The following is a 14,884-nucleotide window of genomic DNA, read 5'->3' as shown; positions in this document are numbered from 1 at the left end:
AGCCTCCCGGCTCATGTCGCTCTCGCTGCCGCAACGCGTAGGACATCACCGGCAAAGACTTACCTTCCCGGAATTCTTCTTTTGTTTTGGCTCCCGGAAAAGAAGAAGAAGAGGACGATGCGACGACGGGACACAGTAGCAACAGCGGCGAGAAGAATACACGTGAGCGCGCGCACGACTGTTCGGGTCGCGGCGGCGGCCCTCGGGTATGAGAGAGAGAAGGAAGGAAAGTAAGAGTCGAGAGGTACGGGCGGTAGTTGCAAGGGAACGGAGAGTTAGTCTCGAGTCGAGAGCCTTCGCGCGCGGATTAGCCAGATTGTGAGAGAGAGAGAGAGAGAGAGAGAGAGCGAGAGAGAGAGAGAGTGCGAGAGAAAGTTGTGGCAGATCAAGGGATAGAGAGAGAGAGAAGAGGAAGCTGCTGTGTCCCCGTCGTCGGAGATCATCACCGCGAGGAGAAGACCCAGGACAAGAAGCAGAGCGACTGCAGGACGAGAGAGAGAGAGAGAAGACGAGAAGCAGAGCGGCTACCGGACGAGATAGAGGGAGTAGGACCGCCACCATCAGCTTCACAGACTCACCGGCAGCCCGAGGCCCAGCCGGACGCCATACGCCGTTGTCGCGAGTCAGAGAGCCGAGAGGTAGCGTGTGTTTCCTGCATTCCTTTTGTGCGTCGTGCTAGGGCTCGCGAGCGCCGGTAGACCTCCGGGACTAAGTCTCGGAGTATACAGAGGACAGAGAGAGAGAGAGAGAGAGAGAGAGAGAGAGAGCCAGGTTACGGGAAGTCGCGGGTGCATGCTCGGGAGTGCCGAATCTTGGGGGGTGTTCGCGCGTTTTCCGCTCTAGGTGTGCAGAAAGAACGAGAGAGAGAGAGAGAGAGAGAGAGGACCGGGACTAGTGACTGAGGGGGATAAGAAGCAGGTTAACGAGGGACAGTGATAGTGTGAGAGAGAGAGGGAAAGACAGGGTGAGAAAGGTTGCCAAGGGACGAGAAGAAACGGGCGCGATAGTAGAGAGCAGGTGTGTAGCGGGCGGGAAAAAGGACAGGGACGATAGGTTACGTGTGAGGGTGCGCGTGTGTAGGCGTGCGTGACGTGGCTAGGAGCGTTAGGGCAGCGGCCCCTCCTGGTCTCAGGACCCCGAACGTGCGCTCGCAGTTCGCGCGGCGAGGCGGAACCGCTGTAGCGCCGTCGAGGAGTTGTGTAGAGTCGTGTGGAGAGTGCAATAAACAATTTCCTTACTAGACACGGTAGCATTTCCCAAAATTATTTCCTCTCGGTAGAACGAGAGGAGAAATCCCGTACAAACTCCCCTTTTCAGGAGCAGAATCCAAAAAGACGAGGGACCCGGAGGACGTACGAGACGAGGCAATCCACTTCCTGCGTACCCCCCCCCCCTTTTTATTTACAGGTACAAAGGCAGTGTGACAAAATGGCATCCCAGTGTGGGGATCGGTGCGGGACTTGGTGATTTTTCCCTATAGGAAGTGCTTCCCCCAAGCGTGCGGCAGGTGGCGCGAGTGAGTGATATAGTGGGAGCGTAGTGCAGGACGTAGATAGGAAAGTGTGCTAGTGGACTAGGTGTCACAGGCGACGGTGAGCGAGCCCTACAATTTTCAATAAAAATAATTAAGCGACAGTGCGACCCTAGTAAGTAGTAACTATATTTATATTTATATATATATATAATAATAATAATATACGGACTAGGAGTAATAATCGCGTAGTTGCGCATTAGTGTGGGCAGCTGCACAATCGGGACGGTGAGCTCGGTCGATAACGCGATAGAGTCGCGAACGACCTTGAAGCTCCCAAGTGAGAAGCTGATAGTGGACACTATTGCGGACACCCAAACTATCCTTAGTGTTGTGACATCCCCGGACTAGTGAGAAGGGAACAGGACGTACGTGAGCCGGGTTGATCTCGCGGAGGAATCGCGGATCCCCGAGTTCTCCGTACACGGACTTACGTGAGCCGTGCGACTGTGCTATCGCAGCTGGTCCACCGAGTCTCCGTAAGGCCGGTAATTATTAGACGGAAGGACGCTAGATGGCGACACAAGGTCAAGGCATGGACGAATTTGTGAGAAGATCTAGGGAGGGCCGGTTTATAAGGCGCACGATCCAGAATATGTCTATTCTGGAGGTTCAACGCGAACTGCGTGCACGAAGACTCACGGGCCGTGGGGACGAGGACGCCGTGCGAGATCGCCTACTGAGGCACCGGCTATTCGAGTTGTACCCACACAGCGAGGAAATCCCGATCTACTTCGGGGACCTCATGATGTCGCAACAGCTAGATGGCAACACCGAGGAGGAACATGAGTCCCTATCTCGTGAGGAAGACTCCAGCCACACCAGCCTACAAAGTCCGGTCCGGAGGAACAGAAGTCAGCATACCGGACACTCTCCCCCAGGGATCGAGGACATAGGTTCGGAGGACGAAAGGGGGAATGTACCTCTGGGTGGAGGCACCCCTAGAAGTTTAAGGGATCCCTCAGGATCCAGGACAAGACGCCTTCCACCAAGCCTAGGCTTACCGGGATGGGAAGAGCCCCCCCGGGGACAGGGCCTACGCGAAGAAACAAGCGTGAGGGAGCTGCAGGGCCAACACCACGTCCGAGGGGAGTACCCCCCGACAGGGATCATAACCTCGTGCGCGACGTCTACCGCCACGACGACGACCTACACTATGACCAGGCCAGTCACAACTCCGTCTCAAGGAGGACAGCAGATAGGCTCGTTCGGAGACCTTCTCAAACCCCCGGACACTCACTCTACACCGTACCCCAAACCTCGGGTGATCGGAGACCAGTTCCTGGTCCCTCCCCGGATGGAATATTATTCAATGCAGCACCTAAACACCGTGATGCAGAACACTGGGATCCCGGGATTGGTGGGCTCCCAGTTCAAGGCCCAGACATCGGTATATGCTGGAAGCGCGGCCTTCCTGTTGGATCCGCGTGCCCCGCCAAAAGGAGTTCCAGACGTACCCGTGGGAGGGACAAGTGCGCGGATCTCTAAGGACGAACCAAATAGACCTACTCCTATGCCACGCCGGAAGATGGACACCGGACTGAGGGACTCGCGCCCCAAACTCAGGGAGCAACATCCCAGGGATTTGTCTGGGGAGGAGTCAGAACAAGAGGACTTCCGGACAGCTAGAAACTGGAGTAAGTTTAACCGGGACTCCCGATCTAGAGAGGACCCGAGGCCACCCACGAAGTCCAAGGTGACCTGGCAGGACTTCCAGGCCGAAAGGACGCGGGCTATGGAGGACAGTCTACCAGCGGACCCACGTAACCCCAAGGAGGAAAATTATGGTGAGGAGAGCGACACTTCCAGCCGAATAAGTCTACCCCCAGTGGATCGCTTGCGGGGTAGCCATATGGGGCGGAACCCTAATCTCAGTTACCACGACAACCGCAGGGGTCCCGAAGTAGCAAGGGAGGAACGGTACCCCGAACCCCTTTGGCCCACTCCGGGTGGGGAACGCCGGAGCCGATCCCCTCCGCGACAACAGCAAAATCAAGGACCAAGGTACGCCAGTATCTTTCCGAAACATCCAGTTGACCTAGGCATGGATCCGGAAAGAATCTTACCCCAGGCTGGTAATCGTGAGGACCAAATGCGGCATGGTGACTGCAGAGAGGAAGCCACCCAAGCCAAGGCCGTCAAAGCCCTGCAGAATTGGGGACTGCGTTATACGGGCGAAGAACGCGCGGAGGACCCCGAGGAATTTCTGGACCGTTTAGAGGACTGTCGGGCAAGTGTGGGAATAAGCGACCGCGCTCTCTTAGGAGCGCTACCGTGCGTTCTGCTTAAGCGAGCAGCGCGCTGGTTCAGGACGAACCGACGAGACTTTGCGACCTGGGAGGTATTCTGCGAGTCGTTTAAGAGGCAGTTTGGTGGAGAATACCAGGAGGAGGATTTACTCCAGGATTTGTACGCCCGGACCCAAGGAAAGACGGAGAGGATCTCTGTATTCTTGACCAACTTCCGATACATTGCCTCCAAGCTAAAAATCCCCCTGTCGGAACGGACTCTGGCCGACAGGGCCTATCGGAACCTCTTACCGGAGTACCGAAGAGCCATGGCAGACAAAGTGATCTGCCACCTGGAGGACATAGAAAACTACGGACGGCGTTGGGAAAGTCAGAAGGACTTGGATGGACGATACCGCCCACCCCCGGGCATGGAAACCATGCACGTCCAGGGGGCGGCTTATCTGAACCCAACGCCACGGACCAGGATATCGGAAATAACTGAAGTGACTGAACGACTGGAGGGGTTGAATCGAACTCCACCTAGCGGTAACATTGAGAACGAGGACTATCAGGGGAGTATTCCCCTGATTTCAGAACAGGACGCGCTTTTGGCCACCGTATTACTCAACCCGGTTGAGGAAGACGCCTATGCACAATTGGCTGCTCTAAGGGCCCAAGCCCATGCCAACCGCCAACGACAATCCCCAGGACTCACTCAAGGACCAGGGACTAGCGGACAACCACCATTGAAGATCATCCAGCGGGGGGGGGAGAGGACACCATGGACCAGAGAGGGACCACCCAGGGAGAGGCCACCGCTACGGAGCATCTGGACTCTGGGCCGCGAGGCCAACGTAAGTATTTTTCCATCTTCTTTCCATTTTTATAGTGCTGCGTCAGAGAGAGAGACAGAGCGAATCAGATCGGCTTTCGAGCAGCTGGGAGTGCTCTAGCCTAGGGGGGGAGGGTTTGTAACGAGGCAAATTGAGCCTCCCGGCTCATGTCGCTCTCGCTGCCGCAACGCGTAGGACATCACCGGCAAAGACTTACCTTCCCGGAATTCTTCTTTTGTTTTGGCTCCCGGAAAAGAAGAAGAAGAGGACGATGCGACGACGGGACACAGTAGCAACAGCGGCGAGAAGAATACACGTGAGCGCGCGCACGACTGTTCGGGTCGCGGCGGCGGCCCTCGGGTATGAGAGAGAGAAGGAAGGAAAGTAAGAGTCGAGAGGTACGGGCGGTAGTTGCAAGGGAACGGAGAGTTAGTCTCGAGTCGAGAGCCTTCGCGCGCGGATTAGCCAGATTGTGAGAGAGAGAGAGAGAGAGAGAGAGAGCGAGAGAGAGAGAGAGTGCGAGAGAAAGTTGTGGCAGATCAAGGGATAGAGAGAGAGAGAAGAGGAAGCTGCTGTGTCCCCGTCGTCGGAGATCATCACCGCGAGGAGAAGACCCAGGACAAGAAGCAGAGCGACTGCAGGACGAGAGAGAGAGAGAGAAGACGAGAAGCAGAGCGGCTACCGGACGAGATAGAGGGAGTAGGACCGCCACCATCAGCTTCACAGACTCACCGGCAGCCCGAGGCCCAGCCGGACGCCATACGCCGTTGTCGCGAGTCAGAGAGCCGAGAGGTAGCGTGTGTTTCCTGCATTCCTTTTGTGCGTCGTGCTAGGGCTCGCGAGCGCCGGTAGACCTCCGGGACTAAGTCTCGGAGTATACAGAGGACAGAGAGAGAGAGAGAGAGAGAGAGAGAGAGAGAGCCAGGTTACGGGAAGTCGCGGGTGCATGCTCGGGAGTGCCGAATCTTGGGGGGTGTTCGCGCGTTTTCCGCTCTAGGTGTGCAGAAAGAACGAGAGAGAGAGAGAGAGAGAGAGAGGACCGGGACTAGTGACTGAGGGGGATAAGAAGCAGGTTAACGAGGGACAGTGATAGTGTGAGAGAGAGAGGGAAAGACAGGGTGAGAAAGGTTGCCAAGGGACGAGAAGAAACGGGCGCGATAGTAGAGAGCAGGTGTGTAGCGGGCGGGAAAAAGGACAGGGACGATAGGTTACGTGTGAGGGTGCGCGTGTGTAGGCGTGCGTGACGTGGCTAGGAGCGTTAGGGCAGCGGCCCCTCCTGGTCTCAGGACCCCGAACGTGCGCTCGCAGTTCGCGCGGCGAGGCGGAACCGCTGTAGCGCCGTCGAGGAGTTGTGTAGAGTCGTGTGGAGAGTGCAATAAACAATTTCCTTACTAGACACGGTAGCATTTCCCAAAATTATTTCCTCTCGGTAGAACGAGAGGAGAAATCCCGTACAAACTCCCCTTTTCAGGAGCAGAATCCAAAAAGACGAGGGACCCGGAGGACGTACGAGACGAGGCAATCCACTTCCTGCGTACCCCCCCCCCCTTTTTATTTACAGGTACAAAGGCAGTGTGACAATTTTGTTTTAGCCAAGAAAAAAGGTGTTTGCTGGACAACTGTGATCGCTGGCCTGTCTGAACCTTGTTCTTAGTGCCATAGAAAATTAAAAATTAAAACAATTTAAATATATGTCATGAAATTATGTCTGTTTTTGTACTTTTATAGCTTATTAGCAACCCAAGTTAGAGGGAGGGAGTGTTGAAGTGCACGACTGTATCGATAGGCTGTAAGCATGCACGAGTTTATGTGTGCTTGTGCTTAAGGAGAGGCGTGAATAGCGCCAGTCAGGTGTGTGGCAGTTTTGACTTAACCCTAGTCAAGTGTGCACGATGTACTTTGCTTCCCCGAAAGTTTAAATCTGTACATATAAAAAAATCAATCCAAGTTAATTGTCTGTTAGTTTTGTCAAGTCAGTTCAATAAATAATTTATAAAATTAAAACTGCTTAGTCGTCTTCTCATTTTCCTTAAACCATAACCCTTCAGAATTGGTCTACGAATTGTTTAATTGTAAGTCTTGACATAATCATTTTTATCGTTGAACTGTTGTATGTCTTTTAAGAATGACCAAATATGTTGGAATTTATAGCTGATTGTTTGATAAACTACATCATAAGATACATTAAGTTTAATAGTACCTTTATCAATATTAGAAATTAAATCAAACGTAAGGAGTTTGACTCTGCTAAATGATAACTAAATTTGTGAAACTATAATTTTGTAATTGTGATTATAAAATTGGTGATATTGTACTTTTAATACATAAAAAGTTATAGACAACCTTAGGGTCAATGTTCTTTTCAGGTGTGCTTGAATAAGAAAGAATTAATTGAGGCTATGATCTTATCTTATAGTTTTTTGGAAGCAATTGAAGCCTTAATAACCTTAACTTTGGAAATTTAAGTCTTTATTTGTAGTATAGTTATATTCATTACTATAAACTCTTAAGTATAGGAATAAATAAGTAGACGACTGTAGATAGCCCAAACTGATAAAATCAACATAATGACCTTCTTGTCAGACTTTTGATAATTTCAAGGCCAGAAACGTAGTTCTAATAGCCTGGTATGTCTGATACAAGTAAGACATTTACTGTTGTTCTTCTTCAGTCTCTTCATCTAGATGAATGGGGATATAATATATTAGCTCAGTGCTTGGAGAGTATCATGAATTAATCCCAGCAGGTATCTCTAGCATTGAAATGATCGCTATTATTTCATTCACACTAGTAGTTAATAGCGAACATAAAGCAGAACGGTTAATGGATATCGCACACAAATCATGAGACTAAAAAGGTTGAAACTTTATATTGCAAGTACTTGTGTTAATAATTAAAAACCATAAATTTTATTTAGACAGCATCCCGCTTATAGTACTCTAGTCTTTGCTTCCTTCACAAAATCATTAGCTATGCTTGCGTCACTACGTTTTAGTTAAAGTCTGCACTTGCACAAAACAGAATTTCCTAATCTTATAAGTGTATCTGCAACTAACTCTGTCTCTAATATTTTCTTAAAATTTTTAACTCCTTTTTTTTAAAACTACCTTTTTAAAAACAAAGACATACTTAGGAAATAGTTTATAACTTAAAAAAAAAAAAAACATAAAAAGTATACCTTATCGTTACACATTAATAATTTCACATGTTGGCAGCCTGTTTATTAACACAGGTAAAAGTATCATCATAATGATTTTTTAAGACTAGCTGGAAGCATCTACGTTATGAAATCAACCTCATTAATGCAAAACCTTGTAAGGGTGTTATAGAAAGCCATTATGTTATAGAATGTTCACAGGAAAACAAAAGGTTCAAGAAGAAGCACGAGAATTGGCAGTAATTTAAACCACACCGACAGTAGAACTCAGAGCAGAAAGGTGACTGCGATGCTCTAGACGGATACTAGAATTGTCGGTGACCAAAATTAGAATTCGTGAGCCTCGGGGATGAGTGCCGGGAGTCGCTCGACTATATCGGAGGGCGCAGTCCGAAGGATGAAACTATGAAACTAGGAAAGAATTTTTTTTTTAAGTATGTAGTATCGAAAAAATCACTGTAAGTTAAAAAAAAAAAAAAAAAAAAAAAAACTGGTAGTTGTAGCGATACTAATAATAATAATAGTAATGTTATAAGTATAATAACAACAAATACCATTTTAACAATGAAAAAATAAGAATGAGCGCCGGGAGTCGCTCGGCTATACCGAGGGGCACAGTCCGTAGGACAATAAAATTTTTTTTTCTTTTGATGATAAGGTTGTACGAAATTTTTTTTCTCTCTTTTTTGATAAATAAGCGCAAGTGAAAGTATAAAAAGAAAAAAAAAAAAAAAAAAACCACATTGTAAAACCACACTCAATGTAAAGTAGTCGTAAACAGAAGCCCGCTTCGCGGCAATTTCATATATAATTGTAATGTAAGGCAAAGTGCATACAAAAACAATATTGTTATACACTTAGCACACGATGAGAGGAGACTGAATGATTGTGAGAGAAAAAATATAAATGTAAAGGGAACAGTGGTTCTCTAAAAGAATGGAAGAATGAGTGTAGGATACTAAACTACATTAACAACACAAACAACAGAATACAATACAGCACACACACGCACACTCGCAACAAATCCACAGGCTCAGTACCGCCAACATCGGAAAGCCAGCGTCATCGAGGGCAACGACGTCGCGGCCTCAGACGTGTTACGTACGATAGGCTAGGCATATCATACTAACTCCCCCTGGTGACCACGAAGCTACCCTATCAAGAGGGTACCGACGGGAGGGGAACGAGGTAATATAAGGCCCGGCAAGCTTTAAAATCGGGAGAACGAAGGGAATACTCGGACAGACCGGCAGAACGAAGGGAGTACTCGGTCAGACAGGGAGAGTGAAGAGAACACTCGGAGAGATCGGGCAATTAAGGAGGCTTGGGCGATTTTGAATTAAATGCTGGCTAGGTCTGAAATTCAGAGATTATATAGATAAAGTTTGCTAGATTTTTTTAGGAAAACAAAATAGGTAGGTCAACACATTTATTTTCGAGAAAATCGCTTGTGAAAATTTGTCATTTTAACACGCAACCTAACGGAACCCGAAATTCAATAGACTACCGTACCGCAATAAAAAGCTGTGGGCCCACACATTAAATTGGTACATGTACTTGAAAGTATAAATAATCTATTATTTAAAAAAAAGAATAGGATCAACACGTTAAATTTTGAGAAAATAACGAGGAAAACATCGAACATGAGAATTGTTTTGTTCAGGTACTTTAAGTGCGCATGCGCTGTACATTCATAAACATACAAGCATGAAAATTTGAGTCTAACACAAGTATAGGTATATAATAGCAGATGAGAGCAAGAGAGTACAGTGTTGTCAGCTTTGTCGTGGCAGGGCCGTCATCTTTACACAAGGTACCTCGGGAAAACTAATAAATTTTTTAATATCGATTTTCCCAATGACTTTTCCGCGTATTATTGCTATTTTGTTAACACATGTGTATAATCAAAATGATTATAAAAAAAATATTACAAAGGATCATTTGTATGACAAATACCCCACACGGGCCCCTCAATAGATACGACACCAAACGCCCAAGCCCCCTTAATCGGGAACACACACACGCGTCTTTGCCTTATAATTAAGTATCTTGAATAAAGCTCTTTAAGGTTCCAAGGTTTTGATCGTTCTCGTGAAGCACCTCCTTACCTTTTGGTTTTCCCACGTAACACTACGCTGTATGATAAGAAATGTTATGTGATACATTATCACGCACTTAAAAAAGCTGTGAGTGACGGGTTTCAAATAACAAAAATTCATGGAGCAATACAGTTTAATCAAAGTTGGTGATTAAAAAAATACATAGATTTAAGCAGTAAGAAGCGTCAAAATGCGAAGAATATCTTTGAGAAAATATTGTTCAAGTTCTTCAACAATGCTGTATATGGGAAAACGATGGAAAATGAGCGCAAACGCATTGATGTTAAACTTGTTAATAAGTGGAATGGTACATATGATGCCGAAGTTTACATTGCATGACTAAATTTTTACAGTTATGATATATTTGACGTGAAGTTGGTAGCTATACAACTGTTGCATACTAATATATGCATTAAAAAACCAATGTATGTGGGATTGAGTGTGTTGGATCTATCAAAGACAATTGTTTGTAAATTTCATTATGATTTGATGAGAAGTAAAATAGATAATCACTGTAATACGCAGACACTTAATTTTTTGTATACGAAATAACTAATCAAAATGTTTACAATGTTTTGCGTAAAAATATTAAGAAATTTGATAATTCAGACTATAGTTCTGATAATGAATTCAATAAGCTAGTGTAAAAAAAGAAATTTTTGGGTTAATAAAAAATAAATGTAATTGAAAGATAATGTTGGAATTTGTGGGATTAAGGAGCAAAATGTGTGGTATAAAAAAACAAGATCAAAATATGCTAAAGAAAGTTAAAGGTGTTAAAAATTTCGTTGTGAAAGCTACGATAACTTTTGATGACTATATTATATGCTTGTGTGAAAATACTAGTAAAACACGTGAGAAAAAAATCTTTAATTACTTTATCATCAGCTATTAACAGCAAAAGAAACCAAACTTGCTTTAAGTGCACATGACGGCAAACGTTATCTGCAACCAGGCAACATATATACTTTACCATAGGATCATTTTAGCATAATAGCAATGAGAGCAGCTGATAGAGAAAAGCAGAAAGAAGAAGAAGCCAATTAGATGGAAAAAGAAGCTGAATGGGTACACGCAGATGAACAGCTGAGAGTGGAAGGAGAAGCCACAGATGAGACGCCGAAAGTGAATGAGGTAGCATCAGAGTTTAAGGTGTTGCAGCAAGCAGAGCTCATTCTTCTTGCAAACATATGTATAAGTGGATCTTAAGTTGGACGACAGAAGCTTTTCAGTGAGCCATTGTTTTCCTCGGTACGTGTCTCTACAAGTGAATCGTTGAGCAAAAAACGTCGATATATCTGAAGGTTAGTTAACAAACACAATTGCATATATTACTTGTATAATTTCTAGTTACATTATTTTTCTTATATGATTATATTACAGATGGATGTCGCAGCGTTAAATAAAATTGCTAGCAATAATTTTCCACCAACAAAAAAAATTCCTGATATGGTTCTAAATCAAAACCAAGTTCAAAAAGATGAAAACCAAGGATGGAATAAAGATAGTTGCTGAATTGGCAGATAACTTCTAAGTTTTTTCGCCAAAAAAAAACATGTACTGCATTCTTAGAGAATGAGAAATTTTTTAATAAACAATAAGAAGCAGTAAGTAAATTTAAATTATTGGTTGGGTACAATGGTGAGCATATAATATTCTCTTATGCATAAGTTTTTAAATAATACAAAAAAAGGAATTATTTTATTTTTACAATTAAATTGTTTATTTATTTGCTTAGATACATCCCTTTTCTCGCTCTTCAAAATACTTGAAAAAAAAAATTTTTAGCTTAGCAAATGTATTTTTTAATTTATTCTTGTCGATCTAGCTGATGTGGACGTTGTCAAAGCCCAATTATCTCACTAATCTTGATTTCCACGTCTTCAAAGGACCTTCTCCACGAGGTAAGCATTAGCATGCTTCGTTTTCTACAGTTCTTGCTCTTAAGGTCCTCCAGAAATGGGTTGATTTGAGTAATCATTGAAATGATACGTTGTTGGATTTGTCGCTGCTACTCGTGTTATTGTCAATATTTTAGTCAACCAACTAGGTGTACATAACCTTTTTTTAATTGCTTGTTTCGTTTTTCCCACTCGTAATTTATCACCAATTTTAAATTCAGGTTTGTACTTATAACTATTTTCATAAATTTTTTTAAACTTCTCCAAAACTTGAACTTTATTTTCGGCAATGACGTCTTTTGGTGTCAAACCAATTGCTCGGTATTTTCTGTTATTATAAAATTTGATTAACGCATGTAACAAACTCAGACATTCATAATTGCCTTGCTAACTGAATTTTGTTCAGATAAAATCTTTTAAACTACGATTTAATTGTTCGCATATGGAAGATGTGAGATTGCTATAAGTTAAGTGTAAGTTTATTTTAAATTTTTGCATGCAATTTTGGAAAATTGCATTATAGAATTCTTTGCTGCGTGTTTTTATATCAGTTTGCATGTTCATGGGTACTTGTCGATATTTTAATATGGAATGAATTACTGCTGTTTTTTTTTCATCAGTTTTTGTCTTGATAGGTATAGCCCATGCGTACTTGGAGAAAACATCTGTTACAGTAAGCATACACCTATACGCTTTGTTTTCGCGAGCATAAGGCTGCATCTCTACAAGGTCTGCTTGCCAAATGTTATCTGAACCACTTATGTTGAATTTTCGACACGGATCATTTCACCTTGCTGCTTTATTAAGTTTCTCAACAATTTCCTCTATGTATTAGTTGTCTAGGCTTAAGTTTTTTGAATCAGCTTAAATAAATGGAAATTTTTTTTGTAAGTTGTACATAAAAATTTTAAAGCTATCTATTTGTTTTTCAAAATTTTTAACAACTCCAACCAAGTAAGCGTAATTTACTGCATATTGAGGTTGTTTGGGTATTCTGACTCTGCACAGCATTTTATTATCTAAGTCGTACTGTCCATCTGTGGTAGGCTTATATCCAATATCAGAAGGACCTCGGCCACCACTCTCAGTGCTACCCAAGTTTCAACCGAATATATCGACACTCCTTTTGAGACTGAAGAAATATTTACACACATCAATATATATATATATATTTACACAAATATCCCTCATGAAACTCTTTAATGATTGATATAATTTTACTGTCATGACTTGTATTTCCTGCTGACTTTTTAGCTGTTAATAAGCGTAAGTGATCTACTAATTTATTAAGATGATCCCAATGGGTATAATTTACTTGTTACGTTATTCAAGCAGTTTTATGCTGAGGTAGCAACAATCCACCTTTTTTACGGACCATGAGATCAAGCATTAAAGCAATAATTTTATTAAACTTGTTACAATTATAGGTTTGTATAGCTTCATTTTTTTAAACCCTTTTCAAAATCCTCGAGTGTCGACATAAATTTATTAAAATTTTTTTTGATAAAGAGCTCGATTATTTCAGGAGTCGTTGAATAATTCAAATCGCTCATTTTGATACGATTATTTTGCAGTCTATTTGCGAATCACCAAGCTTGTTCATCTTATTATCTTTTTGTACATCATACTTACAATCGAATGAATCTTTTAATTCTGACCACGTATTTGTGGATAAAACGTGTTTGATAAATTTTTATTTCTTTCAGTAGAATCAAGAGATTTATCTTGAATAGTGTCATTTAAATTGGTATCAACATTATCACTTACACTAATGGCAGACTCGAATGTAAAATGACCTTTACAATTCTTCCCTGTTTTTTTTTTGATTCACTTTCTCAATTTTGTTACTTTCTTCATCGTTTTTTTTATAAAAATAATTGCGAGTGACAGAATTATAACTATTATTGTCATGTTCTTTTTGTTTCAGCAACAATTATCATTAACGCGTCTGTTGTAGGTTTGAAAGTTTCACTAAGTACTTTTCCAGCCTCATTTTTTCCACACTTCAACAGTCTGTACTGTTCTTAAACCACTTCTTGTGCCTTTGATAACTGGCCAAATTATAAAAACCTTTTCCATAGCGACCATTATTTATTTGCCTAATTTTGTTTATAACGACAAATCCATGTCTATCATCATTCCAGCAATTAGAGCATACATTTTTAAGTTGAATTATCATACACATGCTTCAAATTAACTTGATCTTGACGAAATAAAACTAAAAAGTTGACATTATCCGTTACAAGATGCTATGGTACTTGAGCATATGACTGACAAAGATAAAGGCAGTCAACATTTTCGTGTCTACTTACACAGAAAAAAGCCTTTACATTGTCTTGTTTTCACAAGCTATGTCAGAAAAAATCAGTATAGAATTTGGTAAAGCATAATCAGGCAAAACTATAGTCTCGTGTTCACTGAAAGGTAAGTATTTTACACCCTCTATAGGCTCTAATAAATCTTTTAAAACCTTGTATTTTGCTCGATGCAGCGACTTAGAATACTCATACCCATTTTTCAATTAAACTCCATTGCGATGCACGATTAAAGCCAATAAGCTATTAGTTCCACCACAACTAGATGGGCCGCAAAATACAGCGCGAATACTATCGGAGAGGAGTTCACCATGTCATTTTAACACTTTTTTGTTCAATCAGTCTCAACTATTATTTAAGGAAAATAGTACAACGGATATATAGCTTAAACTCTTTTTTTGTCAGTGAATCTTTCTACAATAAATACATTACTAACTTTTTTGAACGATCAGTCATGATTCAACCTTTGAAAACTAATCAGTATCATCGTTAAAGGAAGAATGGTCTCGTTATTAAATTTATCAACTCTTTACCGGTGGAGCTTCATTTGCCAGGCTATCAGTGTAGCGATCCAGGTACTTAGCTTGCTAAACGTCTGGCTAGAGAAGATCTTCAAGTAAATCTGCTAGACGCAGCATGCAAAGAGCATGATATATCGTGCTTGAAAAATCGACAAGATTTAAAAACCAGACACAAAGCAGATAAAATGTTAGCTGAGAAGACTTAGCAAAGAGTTAAAGCTTTAGATTGAAAGAAAAGGTTTGAAAAAAAAAAAATGTTTCTAGGAATAAAATTACGTGATCAAGCTTTGACTCAC

This window comes from Copidosoma floridanum, unplaced genomic scaffold (assembly GCF_036245765.1).
Source record: "Copidosoma floridanum isolate Cflo_tuat_1 unplaced genomic scaffold, Cflo_Japanese_pri ptg000016l, whole genome shotgun sequence".
In the NCBI taxonomy this organism is placed as follows: Eukaryota; Metazoa; Arthropoda; class Insecta; order Hymenoptera; family Encyrtidae; genus Copidosoma; species Copidosoma floridanum.
The sequence above is the reverse complement of the archived record's forward strand: the minus strand, read 5'-3'. Positions refer to the sequence as shown.